Below are 24,831 nucleotides of genomic sequence, written 5' to 3' on the forward strand. Positions count from 1 at the left end.
TTTCAGTACTCCCTGATCATGAACTCTCGCTGTTTGAAGACAAAAACTGAAGCCATGAGCTTTGACAAAAACATGAGTTTCACCATGATGTCTTCTGGAAACTCCAAGGCTATATTTGTTTTTAAACCATATTCATGGGCACCCGTGATCTTTCCACAACAGTTTGTCACGGTTGTCAATGATAACCTTTCAGGATGCTTCTCTGTGAAAGTGAGAACTGAGCTTAACAAATCAGCAGTATTTTAAGGCCTGGTCCCACTGGGGAGGAGGATTAATTGTGCATGAACTGAGTATACAAATTTCGGGTGTTTGTTGTTGTCCACAACAAAATTGGCCAAGAATGACAAATTTCTCAGTATGAATTATGGATATAGTAATAATGTATAGTGAATATATGATGAACAATCACGGATGTGTAATGCATTTATTGAGGAAACGGATCGGACGCATTGCGATTATCACGGAAGTACTACGGATGTATTGAGAATGCGCATGCGCGGCATCTGCATTGCGGTCATAAAAGAAGCACACTCGAGCCTTTCGCATCACTATTCACACCAACACCACAGCCTTTGGAGCAGTTGCTGGACTTGGACAAGTTGAATGGTATGTTGTTGGATGGCAGCAACTATAACACTATGTCTTTGGGGATCCATAACTACATCTGTACATCTCCACAGCTGGACTGGCATTGACTGGCAAGTATGTCGATTTCTGTCACATATAGCACTTTGGGTTTACGTGAAGTGTTTGTTATGCATTCGCAAATTGTCCGCAAATCGGATGCAAAGCAGAAGTAATACAAACTGTTGTGTGGGCCGCCAGAAGAGGAGGTACTGCTGGCCCACCACCAGAGGGCGCAGCCGCCTCACAGGAGCAGCCAGGGTGACAGCTGTCACGCATCACCTGCAACAGCTGTTACCATTCATCTGATCGGCAGGAGTATATCAGCAGGACGACGTCTCCACCTCTTTGCCGAGATATCGTTTCTACCGAGAAGGTAATAATCTCAGCTGACTGCTTGACAGTAACTTTTGTGATTTTTGTGAGTGATTGCAGGACTTTCCAACGAGAGGTGGAGGCAGCTTACCTGCCGTTCGGATTCCTGGGTGCGAACGCGCCCTCCTTTAATTGTTCTTTATTCCTCGCCAGCAGTACCAGGTCCGACACGCGGAGGCAGTGGCCACCTGGGAATTCGGGACTTGGCGGCTCCAGTATTCCCGGGATCTGGTGGCGGAGGAAACCGTGTGGTTCCGGTTCTACTTTGGAGAGGCGTCTCCTATCTTCGAGCCTGCCCACACGACACCTGTGTGAATTTGACTTTGTCCATTATTGTAATCTGTTGTACTTGTTGTGCATATTCACAACAGTAAAGTGTGTTATTTGACCTACTCCATTGTCCGTTCATTTGCGCCCCCTGTTGTGGGTCCGTGTACTTACACTTTCACAACAACAAACGCTTAATCCGTGGCCACTCTATGCATTCGCTACCACTTATTTTAGTTTGTGATGTGGACGTGATAGGCACACTATATATCCGTGTTACACACTGTCCCAGTCCTCTGCCAAGACGCAATACCCCGTCCGTTGTGGATATCAGCGGATAACTGCGGATATACAGCGCGTAGATTGAGTATGTATTGAGTATGTATTGCGTATGTAAGGCGGATGTCATCTGCAACCAAAATTCTGTGCAGCTCAGAAATCCTGGCAACAGAAAACGTACCTCTGCGGATAATTGCAGATGTGTGTGGATGTCGCCTGACTCATACAAGCATGTTTCACGGATATTGTGGATGTTTAGCGAATATAAACCAATTTTGTGCGCAGTTCATGCGTAAATCTTCCTAAATGCCAGTGGGACCAGGCCTTTAATGAAGAATTCATGCTCCTTGTAGTTTGTCAAAAAGTTACAGTAGGTTTTGCTGCTACTTGTTTACTACTACAACCATTTATTTTCTAGGGTATTTCAGAGTCAGTATCGGAAATGTTTGTATTTTATATTTAGCTGCTACCAGTCAAAAATAAATTGAAATGCATTGTACAACTTTGAATAAAATTTAAAAATGCAGATTTCTAACTATAGTTTTTGGATCAGATCTTTGACCTGATACATACATACATAAAAGGTTTTGATAGGAAGAGATACTGAGCCACAAATGCTACCAGCTGATTTCAGCCATTTCACAAATAAGACTCTGTTTGAGCTATTGGTAAAACAGTTAACCTACATTTAACCTGATATCAAGCATTGATTAGATGCATTAATTACTATTTAACACTTTAGACACACATTTTCAGTTTGAATTTCACTTAATTTCCATGCATTTGACTGTGAGGTACACACTGAATTGTCAGTAGTGCGATGGAATACAGATACATTCCTTTCAAACTCATGTTTGAAAGGAATTGTTCTGTAATTTATGTCTGTAGCATGGCCCAAGCAGAGGGTCACCCCTTTGAGTCTGGTCTGCTTGACGTTTCTTCCTCAGAGGGAGTTTTTCCTTACCACTGTCGCTCTGGGGGTTAGTAAGGTTAGACCTTACTTGTGTGAAGCACCTTGAGGTAACTCTGTTGTGATTTGGCGCTATATAATTGAAAATAAATTGAAAATTGAAAAATGTTTGTGTTATGAAAAAGCTACCTCATCTTTGCTACATTAAACGGCTTGCAAAGCCAGCTAGCTTTGCTACTTACCATGTAGCTGACAAACATGTTGAGCTTGTGAGCAAACAGTATGACATGTCATCCACATGACATCCAGTAATGTTAGACTGTTATCCAGTTAGGAACTTTAAGAAATTATTTCACTTTGTTGCAATGACGCAAGACATTGTTGGTTGACAACTAGCATCACATGGACAATGCAGCTGCAGCTGATTATCTGCATGGCATCTTTACATGACTAAGCTTCAATGACTGCCTGTTTTATTCAATCTTTTGAATAATTATTATTTAGTATGAAATCCTAGTGTGACCATATACTAATGTTTTACAACTGAAGCTACTGCGATATGTTTTTCATGCTACAGCTTTGCTGTTAGTCTGATGTTTCCATTTGTGTCACACTGTACGGAACGTTGTTGTAATGACAATGGTAATAAAAGCTATCTATCTATCTATCTATCTATCTGTCTGTCTGTCTGTCTGTCTGTCTATCTGTACACCAACACCACTTTAAAGAGGCCACCAAATTCAATGCAGCACATTTCTGGAAGCTTACCTCACTTATAGTGATTGAAAGAAGTGGGAGCTTCTCTTGTTGTGATCTATTACTGCTGTTTGCAGGATTTGCACTGTATGTCTGTAATTTCGGCTGCGTGAATGAACATGCATTCTTATCGGTTGTCTACACTATGTAAAGTGAGTGTGAAATGACCTGACTGAGACACATAAAAAGTGCTAAGAATCACTGCTACTTCGTCACTGCAGCAATGAAGAGCAGTTTGTCTCAATAATGAACAGGTTTTTCTACTCAACACATCCGTTCACGCACATCAATAATGGAAGAGATTCCTGAGCCAATGCTTAATGTACAGAACAATAACCTCCTGTGTGTATTTGCACATGCATTCTCAATGTCTTTGTTCGTGTTCATGTCATAAACACCCATGTTTGATCTTTGTTTGCTTTTGGTAGAATTATTAACTGACCCAAGTACTGTGGCCACCAGAACTAAGCTTTGGAAATAAAAGAAACTAGGAAATTAGTTAATTTCAAGCTGCAAAGCATTTAAATAAGTACAGATATGTAACAAGGGACAGAGGGAGAGTCGGAAGAGGTGGCTGCTTCAGTGAGATTAGTACAAAATCCTATCTGCACCTTTTGTGTGGAGGTGCAACTGTGTTATTTCACTCATAGAACATAACCATTGTGGGAAAAAAAAATCAGAAAGTAAGGCTTTACTTCTCTTAGTGCATTTCTGTACAGAAACCCTCTGTCTCTCTTATTAACAACCACACCTGCTCCTAATCCACCATCAATCTCGCATCCACCAACCATCTTGTAGGTGGCAGACACGTTTATAAAATATTGCACACTGAAAATAAAGTTGCTTTTTCAATTGAACTGGTACATTAAAGTTCACCAGATATGCTCATCATATGCTCTTTTAATTTGGTGAGTTATGAGATGATAGCATTGACTATAGCTGTGTAACAATTAACTGATACAAACTTTAAAGTAATAAATGTCACTACACCACTACACAGGCTTTTGAATTGATCTGAATACACTATGAACCAGTGGACTGAGTTCCATTTCTGTAACTTCAAACTCTTGTAAATGGTAAATGGACTGCATTTATATAGCGCTTTTCCATCTGCATCAGACGTGCAAAGCGCTTTACATATAATGCCTCACATTCACCCCGATGTGATGGTGCTGCCCTACAAGACGCTCACTACACACCGGGAGCAACTCAGGGATTAAAGACCTTGCCTTAGCGATTTTCCAATCAGGCTGGTATATGAACCGAGGATCTTATGGTCTCAAGCCCAACACCTTAACCACTAGACATCACCTCCCCCAAAAGTTCAAAAGTCACAGTAACACTAACTTTGGGTGTGAGATGAAAATAAAGTCAAAACATCAATAGTAGTAGGTAGTAAAATGGATAAATGCACCCATATGAACTTTGCGTTAGGCTTACAATTTGTTAATACGAGCATAATATTAGCATAATCTTCCAGTCTTGAAAATTATGCTTTGCTGAAAATGACTTCTGACTTCTTTTTCTGGGCTTCTTCTATGCTGCGCTTTCTGTTTCTGTGTGTAGTGCTGCCCCCAGTGGTGAACAGAAGGTGAGCAGAGGCAGTGCCAGTGTGCTGGAGCACATTAGCAAAAGGTGACTTGAAGAAAACTTGAAGAAGGGCCCTGGTTTTTGATAAAAATGAAATATGACTTTAAAAGTAAGCAATGCCACTTGTAGCTTATTCTGATTTATCTTGGACAAACAATTTCTACATTAAACAAAGAATTCTATCGCACATCATGATAAAAAAAAGTACCATTCCTGAATCGTATCAGAACCCATGTAGCTGCACACCCATAATTGATTGGGTTTAAGTAATTGTGTTTAAAATCTGGTGAGAGTTTACTCGTTCACTGTATTTTGGATGGTACATGCCTAAGCTTTCCAAAGCTTATGAACATTCATAAAATTTCCATTGTGCTGAAAAATTAAGCAACACAGTGCTTTTTGGGAGGTGTTGGGGGGGTCATGATCTCCAAGTTCCAATAATCAGACACACAGATCTGGTCCTGATCACAGTTGTCAAGTGTTTGTATGTTCCTGTAAATTTAAGTGTGTCAGGTTAGGTGAGAGAGAGAGACGTGTCATAAATACTAAAGAGGCAGGCTCGTAAATCAAGCACAGGGTAACAGAGCTTTAAAGCAGAAAGTCCAGGATTAAGGTACAAACAGAGCCTGTGTGCACACTGACATTTATGCATTGCCACCAACATGGCTAAAAAAAGAGAGAAAAGTACACCAATCAGACATTTGCACCGTGTACAAATTCGTCTCCAAACAGTCGTATGAGTATCTGCTAAGAAACATTTTTCAGATTTCGACATTCTTGTATTTTTGTCTTGTCTCAGGTGGGTGCTGTGCTGCTCAAAAAGATGTGGAGGAGTTAAAATACAATTACTGAGAGCAGTAGTGTGCGCCCAGTGGAAAGAAGCTACTACTATGCCTTTGTCCTGTGTATGTCTTGACAAGCCAAGCACAGTCCCTGTCACAGCCCACTGACATATGACACAGCAGTGGAATGAGGCAGGGCAGGGGTCAGAGGTCAGGTGGGGTGTGTAAATTAAAACAATCAGAACAACAGGATTTGCCTGTGAGGAAGTGACAGACCACTTTACATGGATTACCGCACAGACTGCCACCTGGCTATTTTGTGTATTTGACAATAAAAACAACGGTGAGGGTTGCACGTATTGTCTACTGCCCATTTCTACTACAATTCATTTACTAAAGTCCATCATTCTCTCTTTGTCCTCCCAGTTTCATTAAGATGCTCAGACTTTAACACACCTTTCTGGGAAAGCAGGGTTCCATGTCTGGATCATCTTGACAGCGTGCACAGTTTTGCTCGATTTTATTGTTGCCACTGGGGTACAGTGTCACAAACCGTACTGGAAAGCCCGGCATGTTAACATAACATAGCATCTCATTTCTGTGTGCTGAAATTCATCAGTGCTCCTTGATGATTGATATCAACATCAGACACCTCTGGTTTCCTGTCATTTTGTTACAGAGGACTTCTCTTTGCATCAGTCAGAAGTGGTGCAATGCAGGAGTAAAATATGTTCTTTCAAGTTTATAAAGATGGTTCATTTATGACTGCAAATATTCAGATGTGTCTATATTAGGTAGTTTTATTTAGTTTTTATTAAATAGGATTGCTAATCTTATTATGTTTGTTTTAGATGTAAAACCATTTGCTGAACTCAGTCAGCATTTATGTTACTTCTGATCTTGTTAACCAAATTTTCATATCAGCCAAATACATAATAACTGTTTGTTACTAACAAGTTTTGTAAAATTCGGACGTTACACATGTTGTATTCAAAAGTTAACCATGGATGATGCATAATCATACAATGTCAAAAATGTTCTTGAACAGCAACATGCCATGAAGAGCCTAGAGTCTGCAGGTTTCTGTTCTAAAGAGACAATATTTAAAGGACTGCTGAAGTGCTAAATAAATAGCACTTTTCCGTCTGAATCATAAGCGCAACGTATTTTACAATGATGAGCAGAAATACCTATTGGTTAAGAGTGCATAATGCAAAAGATAAAATAAATAAATGCAGTGACCATATTATATTAGTCAGAGAATCAACTGTTTGAAAAAGCCTTTGTAAATACTAGCCATGGGTGCTGTCATTTTTTTTTGGGGGGGGGGGGGGGGCAGAAGCAATTTGAAGAAATGAAAACATCTTAAATCAAATTATACAGGTAAGATCAAAGCCAGTGATATATTTTAAATCTATATGCATTGTCTTTCAGTTATCATCATCATCATGTTCATTATCATGCTCACTATGCCAAAAAAACCCCAGTTCTCCTAACACATGTGTGCTGATGTTTTGTGTGTGTGTGTGTGTGTTTGTGTGTGTGTGTTTTGACGCTGTGGTCAGTCAGAGGCCAGCTCAGGCTGCAGCTAATGCATTTGTTTTTTAGCCATTTCATTACAAATATCTGAAATAATATGACTTGCTGTGTGGTTAATTCTCTAAACAGGGTAATCAGGTGGTAAGGTGTGTGGGCTGGTATTTGTGTCGAGTGAAATTATTGTGTGATGCAATTTTGGATGATAACAGTGTTAGCATTTGTAGCAGCTACTGGTAGCTTGAGGATGACAGGTCGAGTTAATTGATGATTACTGAGGAAATAAGTGGGTCCTAATTTTTACTAGCGACGCCAAAGCAAAACCAATATAAGAACCACCGCTCAGGTGCACCAATATGATTTAATAAACCCCCGAACCAAAGTAAACCTGTTAGTAGACCTTGTTGGTGTTCAGGTTTCATTTATTTGTCCATTGTGGTTATTTTTGGAATTTAAAAATCCTTAAGTTAAGTAACAGCACATGATGTAGTGTGCACATATCTCTGTCTGTTTATTATAAAGGTCACCCCCAAGACAACACTGTGTTAAAGTAGACCTGCATTGAAATAAATGTGGTCAGATCTCAGAAAGAAATAGCTGATATGTATTTATAAGACCCTTATGAATGCAGTAAAGTAAATCTGCAAGCCCAAATTTGTAATTCAGCGGAGAAATCTTCATTTAAAAATGACAAATTTGCAGCTAAAATTTGGCCCTCAGTGAAAACTGTTTGTACATCCGGGACATTGCAGTGACGTCCGGCAGAAGACGGAGCGCTCCCGCCTTCAGTCCGATCCCGCATTGAAATTGATTTTATCTGTTAGTAATGTTACTGTTATACACATCCTGGTTTCAGCATCCAAAAGTAAGCTGCAATGAATGTGAGATACAGCTCTGCATGCTCAGATCAGCGGCGACATCGACAGCGGGCGACGTTCTTCCCCGACACCTCGCTCTCTGCCTCCGATGCACTTACTGAGTCTGCGTGCTCGATAAATGCAGAAGCGAGCCACTCACATTGCCCCTGTGTCTGCTGTGCAGCCGGCACCACGTCCCTGTCTACTGAATGGAGGTGCAGCCAACTTGGCACAAGTCCAGAGACTACGCTCGCTGTTTTGTTGCGGAGCGGCCGGTGACACCTGTTGCTGCAAGGACAGAAGGACAGACTTTCCGCAGCGCCACACATCTCGGTAATCGGAGCCACAGAGCTCCGTGGCCGCTGAGAGAGGTTTATATCTTTTTAATGACTTGGATTCTTTGTGGGTCCCGCCTCCGTACCCCGTGACGGTAACACCGGAGGCGAAAGACAGTAGATTTTCAATGCGACACCACTCAATCAAACGGGCGTATGAAAAAGTCCCCCAAAATAATTTTCAAGCACAAATAAAAGAAATGTGTACTCACCAAACTGCTGCAAGACAATATGAAGTTTTTAAAAAAGTAGATCCTTCCGTATAAGACAAGAAAAAGGTGCAGATGCAAACTGACGTAAATCCACAAATTACAGTTGGCGCGCGCAATGCATGCTGGGATAGGGTCTTTTCCCTGACGTCTCGGCAGCGTCCCGGATGTGATGACAGTTTTGCGGAGGGCTAAATTTTAGCTGTAAATTTGTCATTTTTAAATGAAGATTTTACATAAATGTAAAAAAAAAAAAAGGGGCAAAAACCACCGTGGACTGGTATCACACAAGTGCAACATAATAAACCCAAGTTTAGGTGTCAGAATTGTACTAGTGTATTAAACATTTGCATCCCAGTTTGTTTTGTCATCAATAGCCACATTATATTCATAAAGATGTATATTACTGACTGATCAAACTTACATAAATGAGCAAAATCTTTACTCACCCAGTGAGAAAGCTTCCTCCTGTATGCTCCTTCCACTTTTCTTTTTGGAGTTCTTGTTTTGCCTGGAAACAGCCACAACAGTTGTATGTATTAACCAAATGAGACGCAGCCTGTTTTGGGCTTTTTGACCATTGTTGAAAATGTTTCTTATTTCTCCCCATTTTGGAATCTGATCTCTCGTGGCGTTGTTAAAAGCCCACAAGCCAAACAGGAAGTTTTTCGTTGTTAATTGGTGGGATTCCAGCTGTGTGTGGGAGCGTGCTGATCGCCGAGAGGCCGTGTGGCAGCACAAGAGAATGACGGAGCAGGAGAGGAGGAATGCAGGCCAACCGCTCCGCACTGTTAGCTCCTTGTCCTGTGGTATCAGCCCATCAGCCACGAGACAGTCACTGCTTGTTGAGCCACGATATGTTCTGGCATCATCTTCGAGATTTAATTTCACTGACTGAAATTGTTTATGAATCACGTATTAAGTTAACTAAGGAACATATTTTTAAGATGTAACTGTGATGTATCGTTATGGGGCATTAGGAGCACATGCAAAAGCTAAAATTTGACCATTTTTGTTTAATATTGTTGATATTTCAGAGCAGGTGCAAGGCTTCTCTTTGTTTAGGACGTTTTCCAAAAGATTAGGCCTGTAACTGCTGTTCGGTTTATTGGTATTATTATTGAAGACTTGTGATGGTGATATTGGTACGTGAATGTGAGGCATCATTAGAAAGTGCTCTGAATATCTGCATCAGGTGGAAAATTGCTGCAAAAATGCAGTCTGTTTTACCATTATTTGAACACTTTCTGCTTTAAGACGACATCTTCAAATCAAAATCGAAGCAGCAACTCATCATAGTTGAGAAGCAGGAATAAGTCGAAGTGTTTTTCAGAGCTGGCCTCAACTTTAAACATGGTTTGAAACAGAAAAGACAGAAAAGACTGTCTGCATCACAGTGCACAGTTAGCGCGCACAACAAACTTCATGACAGAGTGCATCACAGCGCGTTTGTTACGGCATATATTTTTGAACCGCATAAACTGTCACCGGCGGCTATACATGCCGAGTATGACAGCATGAATTGTCACCCATGACTATGCCAGATTTGCCATTATACACATGAGACAAAATTGTCAAATTAGGCCGTAAGTATAGTCACATATTATCATCCAGAGGCAAAAGAAATCATCAGTTACAAATGTGGATATATGAGGCACATGATTTTTTTCCCCCATTTACTATGAGGCAGACCTAGCAGCCAGGGAACGGTTATTATATGAGCTATTTTAAAACGTACAGTACAGTACATGCATGGTTTTAGGACTGTTGCTCTCCCTACATTATGGATCTTGTGTAACAAATACAATATTCCTAAACAGTGAATCACATGCAAGGAATTCTGGTATTTGTCATCAAACAAATGTGGCATATTTTGTTGTGTGACAATTTATGCTGACAGTATATGCTGTAACAGCATTTCCATTCAGAGTGAACAGTTTTTAACTTATCTTAAATGGTACTGTAGACAATATGTCTTGGTAATTCCCTTTATTCAGAAAATAACTGAGCGGTCCATCCTGAAGGCCAGCTGAAACACACTTGGACCTTACGTGCATAGCATATTTGGAATTGTCGGCAAACAAGCTTCACACATAGATGTCACAGCAGATGCTAATCCAACTGTCATAGCAGTCACTCCACTTGCAGTACTGTAGTATGACCCTTTTGCCTGCTGCTTTACCATATGTGTGCAAATCTGTTTCCTCTGCATTGTATTGAAAGATGACAGCTCTGAACATGCCCATGAGTAATTAAGTGACTTGATCTAACCCCTTTGAAACCAGTGCCCTGGTTTGCGATGATAGTATGTGCTAATTAAATACCAGAAAGAAGTTTGACATGCCCCAAAAGTATTTGCAAAACTAAAGGCCAATAATATATATATATACACGAGGTCTATTAGAAAAGTAGCCAACCTTATTATTTTTTTCAAAAACCATATGGATTTGAATCACGTGTGATTACATCAGACATGCTTGAACCCTCGTGGGCATGCGAGAGTTTTTTCACGCCTGTCAGTTACGTCATTCGCCTGTGGGCAGTCTTTGAGTGAGGAGTTGTCCACCCGCTCGTCGATTTTTTTCATTGTTTAGGAATGGCTCAGAGACTGTTGCTTTGTTTGATAAAAAGTTTTTCAAAACTGTAAGGCACAACTGAGTGGACACCATTCAATAAATTCAGCTGGTTTTCGGTAAAAATTTTAACGGCTGATGAGAGATTTTGGTCTGGTAGTGTCGCTTTAAGGACGGCCCACGGCGCCTGACGGCGATCTGCGCTTCGAGGCGGCAGCGTCTCGCCGTTTCAAGTTGAAAACTTCCACATTTCAGGCTCTGTTGACGCAGTAAGTCGTCAGAGAACAGAGAACTTTCAGAAGAAGTCGGCATGAGGAGTTTATTCGGACATTCCATTGTTAACGGTCATTTTGTAATGAAAGAACGCGAATTTGCGCGTACGTCTTTCATTAAAAAAATGTCCTTAAACAGTGGAATGTCCGCATAAATTCCTCATGCCGGCCTCTTCTGAATCTTCTCTGTTCTCTCACGATGTCCTGGGTGAATTAAGCCTTAAATTAGGATGTTATCAGCTCGAAACAGGCCGACGACAGCGCCTGGAAGCGCTGCAGGACGTCCCGCTCCGTGGGAAGTCCTTACACCGACAGAAACACCCCATAATCTCTCATCAGCCGTTAAACTTTTCACAGAAAACCAGCTTAATTTCTCGAATAGTGTCCACTCGGATATTCCTCACAGGTCCAGAAAAAATTTTGATAAAGCAACGCGCGCCGTCTCGAGCAGCGTGTGAAACAAAGGAATTCAGCCGAGAGGGCGGGACCACATCTCACTCAAGGCCTGCCCACAGGGAAATGACGTCACCGACACGCGTGAAAAAACTCACGCATGCGCACGAGGGTTCAAGCATGATTGGTGTAATCGCATGTCATTCAAATCCATATAGTTAAAAAAAATAAATAAAAGGGTCGGTTTATTATCTAACAGACCTCATATATATATATATATATATATATATATATATATATATATATATATATATATATATATATATATATATATATATATGAGAGAGAGAGAGAGAGAGAGAGAGAGAGAGAGAGAGAATAAAAATGTATAGATTATTGAAAGAATGGTTGTTCAGTGAAAATTTGTAATCTTTGAACTTGTATAATCTAATAATAATCTAATATGACAAATGGTTTAGGTGGATGTGTCTGTGTGCATACATTATAAGTACTTAAATGTTATTTTTGAGTGTGGTCATATGATCATAAATAGTTGGTTTTTGGTGAAGCCAATACACAAAGTGACCACTGGACAAGATGTTTTGTTAGTAGAGACATTTGGCCAAGATCAGCTCCCACATTTCTTTGTAATGACAGACCTTTTTCATTTTCTCATTTAACTTATTTCATGTACGGTCATAAAAATTGTTTCAAAGCCAGTTTGCTGACAGACACACAATACACACAATTACTCCCCTTTCTCTCCCATTTTTACATTACTGTGGGGGGGGAAACAATGTTGCATGTACGAGTCTTGTTCTTCCAGTAAACCGCTTTTTGCCGCCATATTTTGTATTTCAAACCTGTGGATCAGGTATGTGAAATAGAATGGAGGTGACTAACAAACCACACGCTCTGATTGTGTAACACTTCTCACTTTACTCACGCTCTCCGCGTGCAGAATGCAGTGTTTACATCTGAAAATAACCGGTTGTGGTCTCGAGTTTGTTTTGGCCCCTGACCTGCTTTATGGCCTCTGCTGTGTTCTGCATCAGTGTGTTTATATGTGGGTGTGGCTTGCAGTGCAGCAAAAGGTGTGTGTGCATGCGCAGTCATGCATGTTTTTAAAGTGCTCAGATGTGTTTTTTGCACGTATGTACTGACATTTGATCCTTCTGTACAGGTGAATGCCGTAATCCACACACACTCTACCATTTTGGTGCAGCATCAAAGTGATAACGTTTAACAGCAATCGGACATCCTTTGTGTCTTAGCACTCTTGGGATCTGACCCCGTTGCGGTCATGCTGTCTCTTTCTCTCAGACAGTCTTTGGCCTGCAATGTAAATATTTTGCTTGCAAACTAGAACCCGGCACTGAAAATAGATCCAAATTATTTTGACCGCCGAGCTTCTTGAATGACTGCAGCACTTTTTTGAAGGACAAACCCACTGACTGCTATATTCCTGTCTCGGTACGCCACAGGCTGCCGGTTCTGCATCTTTCCACATGAGATTTGCTCTTTAATTTGTGAAGACTGCACACTGCCAAAGCATTTGTTGTTATCTTTTAACTTGCCGGTACCTTTTTATTTTCTCTCATATTACTATTATCGGTTGCTCTCTATTTTTATTCTGCTTTCATGGGGCTGTCTTATTTTAATCCCTCATTTCCTGTTTTTTTAGATCACTAATACATTTCATCCTTCGTGCCCACTGTAATTTTCTTTCTTCCTCTGCTCATATGTTAACCATCAATATCACCTCATCCTTCTCCTTCTCTGTTCCTCCTCTTCTCTTTTTCACTGTTTTTTTTTTGTCATCTGCTTTAATCTCTTCCTAGTTGGAAAAGACCTGAGTGAGCCGGTGATAATGTTGGAGCCACTTTATAGTGGCATCATCACAACGCCAGCTTCTTCCTCTTCTTCTTTCAGCTGCACTTCTTTCAGCAAATCAGTCATTTCCATCTCACTCTGTCCTCTGTATCTTCCTCTGTCACACCAGCCACCTGCATGTCCTCCTTCATCACATCCATAAACCTCCTCTTTGGCCTGCCTCTTCTTCTTCTGACTGGTGGCTCCATCCTCAGCATCCTTCTTCCTGTGTACCCTGGTTCCTTCCTCTGCACATGTCCAAACCATCTCAGTCTCACCTCTCTGACTTTGCCTCCAAACCATTTTACCTGAACTGTCTCTCTGACATGTTTATTCCTAATCCTGTCCATCTTCCTCACTCCCAAATAGAATCGCAACATCTTCAGCTCTGCCTCCTGTCCTTTTGTTTACGCCACTGTCACTAAGCCATACAACATAGCTGGTCTCAGTAACTTCTATAAACTTTCCCCTTCACTCTTGCAGATATTCTTCGGTCACAAATCACTCCTGTCACCTTTTTTCACCCACTCCACCCTGCCTGCACTCTCTTCTTCATCTCTGTACCACACTCTTCATTACTTTGGACAATTGACCCCAAGTATTTAAACTCATCTACCTTAACCACGTCTATTCTTTGTAACTGTACTATTCCATTGGGCTCCCTCTCATTCACACACATGTTCTGAGTCTTGCTCCTACTGACTTTCATTCCCCTTCTCTCCAGAGTGCATTTCCACATCACCAAGCTAATCTCAACTTGCTCTCTACTTTGAGCAACATGTCCAAATTACAGGTCATTGCGGTCCAAATGCTAAACCTGCTGGAGACAGCTGAAAATTAAAACGTAGCATTGAAACAACTTCCCAGTTAACTACTGTAATGTGATTAATTGCATGTTGAGTGCAAGAGTGACATTCACTGGTGCAGCAACAGTCATGTTTTGCTGCAGTACTACATTAAGATCCCATTTCTACTAACACAATTTTTGACCACAATTCCACAACTGTGAAACCCTGGCAAATCCTGTGGAGAGTCTGAGTGAATCTTGATGGTACAAGATGTTGCTGTGGCAGGTTCAAATGGTTTAAAACTGTCTTGCTGTCATCCTGTAGGCAGTCCTGAGTCTGTTTGGATATTTGTGTCAAGTCAGAGTTTGGAATTAGTTGTCATGTTACTCTTATATCAAATTGTGTGGCATTGTGGACATTCTTGTTTCCTCATAGCTCCATCTACAGTGTCGCTAGAGTCTTGATAGTCTTGATGGTGTTGTGCTTCATCATGGCAGTTCTTGCTTCAGTCCGCATTGATCATCTTGTACATCTTAATAATGTTGTGCTGTTGTCACAGAAGTCTGGTGAGTCCATTTTTATACAAGACATGGCCAGGAATCACTATGAAAACTTTGATGTGGTGTATTGATAACAGTCATAGTCAAAACTGTGTATGTGGGTCGTGGGAATGGAGCTTAATGGAACTGTTTTCCACTTACTGGTTTGCTCCCATGTTGTCTAGTCCATTGAAACACAATTATGTCAAAGTCCCTCAGCTGCAACAAGTCACTCCACGGGCAGATGACGTCACTGACATAACACTGATCTTTTAGGTTACAATTCATTATACACAGAGGAATAAGTGAAACTGGCTGCACTTTAAAGCCTCCTTCAAAAACTGCTTCTGTGTTTCTTGTGTATATGGGAAAATATGAATCTCTCTACCTAACTAATCATGGCAGACGTCTACTCCATTCAGCCTGGTTCAGCTTGATGTTTCTTCTTTCCAAAAGGGAGGTTTTTTTTTTTTTCTCATGAATTCTGCCTTATGCTTTTTCTTGAAGCAACGTCAGAAATCTATACATTTATGATACATAGTAGAATCTAGACCTGCTATATATGCTACATCTAATATGCTTTGTGATGCTGTCTTTATGGTTTGGCACAGTGAGTTCCTTTGGCTGCTCCCTTGTTTTCACTCAGGGTCGTCACAGCAGATCTGAGGTGGATCTGCATGCCATGTGATACACTGGCAGCCTGTTCAGGGTGTTCACTGGGATAGGCTCCAGACCCACCCCTGACCCCCGTGACTCTTAAGTGGAAACTGTAATAAGCAAATTAAGACAATGGTTGGGCTGCATGGGACTCATTTTTATTTATTTATTTATTGGGGTGGGATGTGGGGGGGGGGGGGGGGGGGGGTTGCAGTACTATGATTGGCCACTGGTAAAATTTGCAGGCAGGCTGATACCACCACCCTGTATCCCTCTTAATGCGGTCCATTGTGTTTGTTGTATTGTGATCTTTTAGATTGGTGCTTTTTAAAAAAGAGACCAGAACATTTATAGAAATGATTGAATCCAATCCTCCAACACGATCCTTTGATATGTCTGCACCAAAAGGAATTAGGCCTTTTGGAACATACAAGACTGTAGTTTGCACTGTAGAGAACGTACTGTGCTGCAGTTTTGAACCATTTTATTAGTTATTGTATGATGAATAATGAAATTATCTCACCTAATCACAGGCTTATCAAAGCCATCTCTTTGTCTCACAAAGAACACTTGAATATATCTAATTATTAAGCACCACCTTTTTAGTATACTCAACAAAAATATAAACGCAACACTTTTGGTTTTGCTCCCATTTTGTATGAGATGAACTCACAGATCTAAAACTTTTTCCACATACACAATATCACCATTTCCCTCAAATATTGTTCACAAATCAGTCGAAATCTGTGATAGTAAGCAGTTCTCCTTTGCTGAAATAATCCATCCCACCTCACAGGTGTGCCATACCAAGATGCTGATTAGACACCATGATTAGTGCACAGGTGTGCCTTAGACTGCCCACAATAAAAGGCCACTCTGAAAGGTGCAGTTTTGTTTTATTGGGGGGGGGGATACCAGTCAGTATCTGGTGTGACCACCATTTGCCCCATGCAGTGCAACACATCTCCTTCGCATCATCCGTGAAGAGAACACCTCTCCAACGTGCCAAACGCCAGCGAATGTGAGCATTTGCCCACTCAAGTCGGTTACGACGACCAACTGGAGTCAGGTCGAGACCCCGATGAGGAGGACGAGCATGCAGATGAGCTTCCCTGAGACGGTTTCTGACAGTTTGTGCAGAAATTCTTTGGTTATGCAAACCGATTGTTTCAGCAGCTGTCCCGAGTGGCTGGTCTCAGACGATCTTGGAGGTGAACATGCTGGATGTGGAGATCCTGGGCTGGTGTGGTTACACGTGGTCTGCGGTTGTGAGGCTGGTTGGATGTACTGCCAAATTCTCTGAAACGCCTTTGGAGACGGCTTATGGTAGAGACATGAACATTCAATACACGAGCAACAGCTCTGGTTGACATTCCTGCTGTCAGCATGCCAATTGCACGCTCCCTCAAATCTTGCGACATCTGTGGCATCGTGCTGTGTGATAAAACTGCACCTTTCAGAGTGGCCTTTTATTGTGGACAGTCTAAGGCACACCTGTGCACTAATCATGGTGTCTAATCAGCATCTTGGTATGGCACACCTGTGAGGTGGGATGGATTATCTCAGCAAAGGAGAAGTGCTCACTATCACAGATTTAGACTGGTTTGTGAACAATATTTGAGGGAAATGGTGATATTGTGTATGTGGAAAAAGTTTTAGATCTTTGAGTTCATCTCATACAAAATGGGAGCAAAACCAAAAGTGTTGCGTTTATATTTTTGTTGAGTATATTGATAATAATAGTGACAACAAATTACAGTAGAAAACTTGATTATGAAATTTTCTGTAGATTGAACCCTGGAGGAGAACATCTTTGAGATTTCATGTGACATTCTGTTCTTTCTGTACTGACAACATACCAGTGACAAGCTCTGACTTGTGACACTATCACGAACGCATCACTGTTGGCTGCTGAGTGATTGATACACTGCTTGATATGTGGCAACATTCAGACCCACACATGGATGAATTTTTTTTTTTTTTTTTTCGATCTGTCATGGTTTCTTTCTGTTTGTCTCACAGCATGGACGACAGCAGATCACAACACTCTGAAATACAAAAAAAAACCCAAAAAGCGCAACAGAGACCTCACACACAGACTGATGCTATGAAATGGAGCGGGAACATGCACACGTGTTGGCTCGTTTGTACAATGTGCCAAACAAACACACAGTCGGCACACGAACACTACATACGTCGTGCGTGGACTGTCTGTCGCCTTATCAACCAGCCCGTATTTGGTTCTTTATTTGTTATCATGGATGGATGGAGGTTAAATAGCTGACTTTCTTCTTAAAGGGTGATGTGTGTTTCTCCGTTCTGGCTGTAGGTATGTGTATGCAGCCCTTCTTGTGTTCCTTTGCTCAGTTCAAGGCTCATTTCCTAATTACAGTGCTAGCCGGTGGTAATTACAACCTTAGATTAAGAGCCGTTTCTCTCTTTTTATGGCCTCACTGAAATGCAGTAATTTGTGGTGGCCTGCTGGGATGAGCATCCTCCCTCTCATCCTCCTTCCTTCTGCATATGTTGCTTACTCTGTTTCTCTCTTGGCAGAGATTTTGAACAATTTGTTTTTCAGATTTGAGTGAAGTGACTAAAAAAAACAACAAAAAACTGTTCTTTCATGACAGAATTTTGAGATTTTGTGCTGTGTTTGATACATTGTGCTGGGGCCAGTGTATTTTTCATGTGGAATGTGTATTCATTTTTGGAAACACCTATAATTTTATCCGACTTTGTCTCAATAACTGGAACATTTATGGTGCCATTTTTTTCTGTTGTCGTTTAGTGGTTAATTTGCAGGAGTCAATCTTCAACCGGACTCAAATTTCAGCGCTGCAGAAATAGTGTTGAAAATCATGACTACATGTTCCTTTTGTCATAATGATTCAGAAAAAGTTTAGGTTTTTTTCAGTCTGCAATGTATGGTTCTTCAATTAGGATTTAAAAGTTCTAAGGTCACATTGGGGGACAAATCTAAAGATTCCTCTCATTTTCCTAAAATTGGACTCAAATTGGTCGTCTTAAAAAACGTTTAGAAATTAGATTGATTTGCTCCACCTAGAATATCCCATTACATTACATAACCCTATTTTGCAATGTTTCACATGTAAGAAGGTGTCTTAGATGGTACATGACATTCTCACTTTCAGTTGATTTTGCAAGATGAACAACTTTTATGAGCTAAAGTTTGCGACTGTCTTAGATCAAGACTCAGGTCCAGGCTTACAATACCTTCCTGGACTTGGTTATCAGAAGTGTATCTATGTGTTGTGAAAGTGTCAGTCATATCTCAACAGTGATGTTCATGTCTCTGCACCCTTGGCCTTTAAAATCAAGAGATGCCTTGGAAGAGTTTATAGAGCCACGAGTTTGCTGAAGAGAGATGTTTGGCGATATATCAGCACAAGAATGAAGATCTAAGTTTTTAGGGTTCTGGTTCTTCCTGTCTTACTTATGGTTGTGAGATTTGGATGCTAACCAGTGAGTGAAGTCATCGGCCATGTCTTTAGGTCCTCAGGTGCCACCTGAATGACTTTATTTCAAAAGAGTGTTTACTTAGGGAGACTCAGACAAGCAGTATCACTTGCATTGTGAGGCAGCGTCACCTACAACATTTTGTCCATGTGGCACATTTCTCCGGGGATGATCCAGTGTGCAGCTGCTACAGTGTTGAGGAAACCAGCAGTTGGAGAAGGACAAGGGAATGCCCACGTTTTACCTGGCTGCAGCACATACAGTAGTGTTTAGAATAATAGTAGTGCTATGTGACTAAAAAGATTAATCCAGGTTTTGAGTATATTTCTTATTGTTACATGGGAAACAAGGTACCAGTAGATTCAGTAGATTCTCACAAATCCAACAGGACCAAGCATTCATAATATGCACACTCTTAAGGCTATGAAATTGGGCTATTAGTAAAAAAAAAAGTAGAAAAGGGGGTGTTCACAATAATAGTAGCATCTGCTGTTGACGCTACAAACTCAAAACTATTTTGTTCAAACTGCTTTTTTAGCAATCCTGTGAATCACTAAACTAGTATTTAGTTGTATAACCACAGTTTTTCATGATTTCTTCACATCTGCGAGGCATTAATTTTGTTGGTTTGGAACCAAGATTTTGCTGGTTTACTAGTGTGCTTGGGGTCATTGTCTTGTTGAAACACCCATTTCAAGGGCATGTCCTCTTCAGCATAAGGCAACATGACCTTTTCAAGTATTTTGACATATCCAAACTGATCCATGATACCTGGTATGCGATATATAGGCCCAACACCATAGTAGGAGAAACACGCCCATGTCATGATGCTTGCACCACCATGCTTCACTGTCTTCACTGTGAACTGTGGCTTGAATTCAGAGTTTGGGGGTCGTCTCACAAACTGTCTGCGGCCCGTGGACCCAAAAAGAACAGTTTTACTTTCATTAGTCCACAAAATATTCCTCCATTTCTCTTTAGGCCAGTTGATGTGTTCTTTGGCAAATTGTAACCTCTTCTGCACATGTCTTTTATTTAACAGAGGGACTCTGAGGTGGATTCTTGCAAATAAATTAGCTTCACACAGGTGTCTTCTAACTGTCACAGCACTTACAGGTAACTCCAGACTGTCTTTGATCATCCTGGAGTTGATCAATAGGTGAGCCTTTGCCATTCTGGTTATTCTTCTATCCATTTTGATGGTTGTTTTCCATTTTCTTCCACGCATCCCTGGTTTTTTTTGTCCATTTTAAAGCATTGGAGATCATTGTAGATGAACAGCCTATCATTTTTTGCTCCTGCGTATAGGTTTTCCCCTCTCCAATCAACTTTTTAATCAAACTACGCTGTTCTTCTGAACAATGTCTTGAACATCCCATTTTCCTCAAGCTTTCACAGAGAAAAGCATGTTCAACAGGTGCTGGCTTCATCCTTAAATAGGGGACACCTGATTCACACCTGTTTGTTCCACAAAATTGACGAACTCACTGACCGAATGCCACACTACTATTATTGTGAACACCCCCTTTTTTACTAATAGCCCAATTTCATAGCCTTAAGAGTGTGCATATCATGAATGCTTGGTCTTGTTGGATTTGTGGGAATCTACTAAATCTACTGGTACCTTGTTTCCCATGTAACAATAAGAAATATACTCAAAACCTGGATTAATCTTTTTAGTCACATAGCACTACTATTATTCTGAACACTACTGTTGTTAGTTTCAAGAGACGGGATGGACTGACTGCTATCCAGAACTTAAGGTGGTTCTGTAATGTAGAGAATGTGTTGATGTGCAGAACCAGCACATGCTCCCAGACCTGATTTGTCCTGAACAGTTTGAGACCAATTTTATGAAAATTGGAGCAATTTTGACATTTTGACCCCCAGTGTGACCTTAGACCTTGTAATCCAGGAATCCTACATGACAGATGGCGCAAACTACCGATATACTTGTTCCGAATCATTAGGACAAGAGGAATGTTGTGATATGGTTTTCAAGAATAGTTATGCAGTTTTTTGGGGGGTTTTTTGCACCTGTATAAACTTCACTGTATCAGAAAAAATGGGACCAAAGTTTTTCTAAAAGCTGAAAAAAGCCCCCTCAAAAAATTACCACGGGACCCACATTCAGCTGCAAAAGTCCCAACGCCAACCGTGCATCTGCATCACAGTCGAGATGATTCTCTCTCTGAGTGCATGCATGCCTGAGTGTGTGAATGTGGATGACACCGAGTCATTTTGTTTGTGCTCAAACCAGACCCTCAGATCTCTTCGCATGTGTGCGTATATTTATGCGGAGTTTTGAAGTGGCTCTTCTGAATGCATCATTTGGCAGCATGCATAAGCTCTTCTTCAATTAAGCTTGGCAGTCATGCGGGCTGAGGTTTGCCTTCACTTACTGCTGGGTCAGCATTGGAACGTAAGCCTTTGAAGCCAGGAGTTTTTTTAAGATGCTTCTTGGAAAGAGCAGCTCTGGCTCTTGGATGTCAATCAAAGTACATCTACCCACTGTGCAACACCTGAAGGTTCAATTCGACTCAAACCAGATGAAGTTCATCTTGATTTCTTTCATACTCACTCAGGCTTTTTTTATATGTACGTATATATAACTGTGACGTACCGTCACTGTCACATGACCTTGATGAACACAGTCACAGACGTCATCCAGCTTTCTGGTGTGTCGCCTCCTGTCTCCCTGCTTGCTGTGTGAGTGCCCCAATCTCATCCTTCTCTCCTTCCCTCTCATTTACACCCTTCCTGCCTCTCCTCCCCTCTCCAGTCCTCCTCACCTCAGCACCTGACTATTAACCCACTAAGCCTCCTGAAGCAGAGTGTTGGATGCAGCACACATCACACTCATCATTGGTGTAAAACTGAGCTGCATGCAGCAAGCTGAGACTTAAAAATGTGGAACTGTCCATAAGATTTTAGCATCTAAATAGATTTACTCAAGCTTTTTGGCACATGGATGAAATGTTGGTAATCAGATCCTATAGTGTAGTTTAAAAGTACAATCCCTGATCCAAACCTAAACAGTAGGGGTGCAATGGATCAGAATTCTCAGGATTTAGATCGAATCATGGTTGTTAGTTGTGGATCGAGTCTTTTTTTTTCACATCACTCAAAAAAGAAGATACAACAATTACTTTGGTTTCAGAGTGGCACACCAATGGCAAACGTTTTTTTTTTTTTCTCTCCTTCCGGACTCAGTGGTCTTACAGTCACCTTGGCTCTGCCTGTGTTCGGCTCAGTCCTCAACTCCTGATATTTTGTAGTGATTCTCTCCATGCTTTGATCCTGACATGTATCAAGCCTGCATCAGGCTACCTTGAGCTGAGTTAAGCACAAGGCACAACCGTTTTTTTCCCCACTCACCTGAACACACATCTATTGTATTTTGTTGCAACTCTGCATCAAGACTTGTGCAATTATTACTATAAAACACTTCACTGTGATGATAAATCTGCATTTCACAAAATTATAAAAACTTTGCAATTAATCCGCATATACATTGCTGAGGAGGCAGTCCGTACGGATCAACTATGGTCCGTTACTACTACTAAACAGTAATATCACACTGCCGCTAAAGTACAAAAAAAAGAGATGATGTTCTCAGTGCTGTGATATTGAATGGAAAAAAACCCCATATCATTTATACATATCTGATAAAGGAGCCAACATTCAATCCAAGGTATTTTTAGAACCCATTGAAAATTTGATAATAAATGTCAAATGGTGCTATAGTTTCATTACGATCTACTGACAAGAACTAAATGCAGAGTTTTCATTATTTTATTATTAGATTATACTAATTATCTGACTTTAGCTCACACTGTTATTGGCAAAAAGAACTTTCATTATCTGATTAGGTTTTATGACAAAGTGTTGTTTAGACCAGGGGCTTTCAAAGTGTGGGAGAGTGAGCCCCCCAGAGAACAAATGAATAGCTGCCCCCCCCCCCCCCCCCATATGCATACATACAATTTCAATATCTTCGTGTGTTTCTTTTTATTCTTTTACACATATTAAACACATTTTAAAACTATTTGTGCATTTTTAAGGAACTGTTTATGCATTTACATTTTACGCCCTTTGTAAACATTTGAAACATTTTTAAAGAACTTTCTATTCTTTCACACATTTTACACCCTTTTTAAACATTTTACCCATATTTTAAACATCGTTTTTGTTTTTAACATTTAAACATCTGTGTTTTTAAACGTCTTTGACATAACTAACACATTTTAACATAAATAAGTGATGGGTATTGATGAGATTTTATCTATCGATGCCATTATCGATTCCGCTTATTGATCCGATTCCTTATCGATTCTCTTATCAATGCCTCCTGCGAATTTTCTGTTTACTAAAAATAGGCTTCACAGATTTTCTATGTCAATAACATTTTATTGAGTCTTAAAGTAAATAAATATGAAATTAGTAACTGGATCCTTGATTTCTGGGGATAAATAAAAATAAACAAAATCTGTAGTTTTTCTCAAAAGCATTTCCTTTCAGACATTAATACCACAAATTTAACTCCATACTTCTGAGCTGAGCTCTTGCAAACGGCTGCGCTGCACATCAGGGCATCTCATTTTGGGAGTGAAAAAAAAAACGTTTTAGTCTGTTGTCTGTATTACAACGTTTGGAAAAAGGTGTCATTTAATTTAAATGGCGATTTGCTTTGAAGTTATTAATTCTGATTGGACTCTGTCTCGGCAGAGAGTGCCGCAGTGTTTAGAGCTGTACAAACAGAATGGAGGATGATTCTCTTTTCTTTCTCGCAACAAGAGAAGAGTCCCAGTTAGTGACTTGAATCCGCACAAAAGTGACTCACGATTGACATTTTTAAATGGCTTTGAGAGGGATTAAGAAGCAGACTTGCCGCTTCTGTAAAACAACAAAGCGATGAACCAACGAAGCAGTGGATCGGATCACTGCTTCTTTGTTTCAAGATTAAAAGTGGACCTGTTACAGAAGTGGTTCATTATAGACTCGTTGTAGGGTCTGTAATCAACATAACAAAATTATCATTTTGCCGTTAAAACACCTTCGAAAACAACGGCCGCTCTGAAGGCACAATAAGGGACTCGTTAAGCAAAAAGGCAATTGATGTCGGTAGATCAAATCATTTCTTAACAATTCTCGAAAAGAACAGGTTCATGATACCCAACCCTCACACCCCCCTGAAGAACTCTGGTGCCCCACAGTGTGAAAACCACTGATTTAGACTGATGTTTGACAACAACAGGCAGACATCGAAGGGAAGAAAATGTACATCGAGGAAGCGATAATGTATTTGCGAGGCACAGAATTACATGTTTAATCTCTACTTTGTGATGCGCATAACAATCGGGAATCATTATTGACATTTTATATGAGAGAAAAGCAGAATGTCACAAGATTTTATTTATTTACTTATTTTTTTTACTCACTTTCACATTGTACAGCGCGTCAGACTTTTCAGGTTGTTGTTGACCAACTCTTTCACTGGTACAACTTCTACAGAAGAGACATGAATCAAATATTCCTTTTTTCCCCTGGGTGTGCTTATTGAATAGAACATGACTGCGGCTGCATTTCTTACCATGTCAACCTTTACTCACAGCGCTCTTTTGTTCTGTAAGTGTTACAATCTGTGCAACACGGTAGCCTAAAAGTTCTCCACATTAGCAAAGGATAATTGGACTCCTGTGGTTGCTCTGCTGTGTCTGGTAGCCAAATATAACCCAAT

The 24,831-nt window shown here is 40.6% G+C and overlaps 2 protein-coding genes across 4 annotated transcripts in view; one reads left to right on the forward strand and one right to left on the reverse strand.

Annotated features, from left to right (window-relative positions):
• The window catches only part of coro7 (coronin 7), a 222,440-nt gene that overhangs the window by 82,070 nt on the left and 115,539 nt on the right, over positions 1-24,831 (forward strand). The gene's annotated exons all lie outside the window — the stretch shown is intronic.
• Positions 1-24,831, reverse strand: part of vasnb (vasorin b) — a 51,445-nt gene that overhangs the window by 23,046 nt on the left and 3,568 nt on the right. For both annotated transcript variants that reach the window (XR_004565814.1, XM_034191188.1), the window contains exon 2: positions 8,970-9,031. The gene's annotated coding sequence lies outside the window, so the exon portion shown is untranslated. The remainder of the gene's footprint in view (positions 1-8,969; positions 9,032-24,831) is intronic.

This window comes from Thalassophryne amazonica, chromosome 16, assembly GCF_902500255.1.
Source record: "Thalassophryne amazonica chromosome 16, fThaAma1.1, whole genome shotgun sequence".
In the NCBI taxonomy this organism is placed as follows: domain Eukaryota; kingdom Metazoa; phylum Chordata; class Actinopteri; order Batrachoidiformes; family Batrachoididae; genus Thalassophryne; species Thalassophryne amazonica.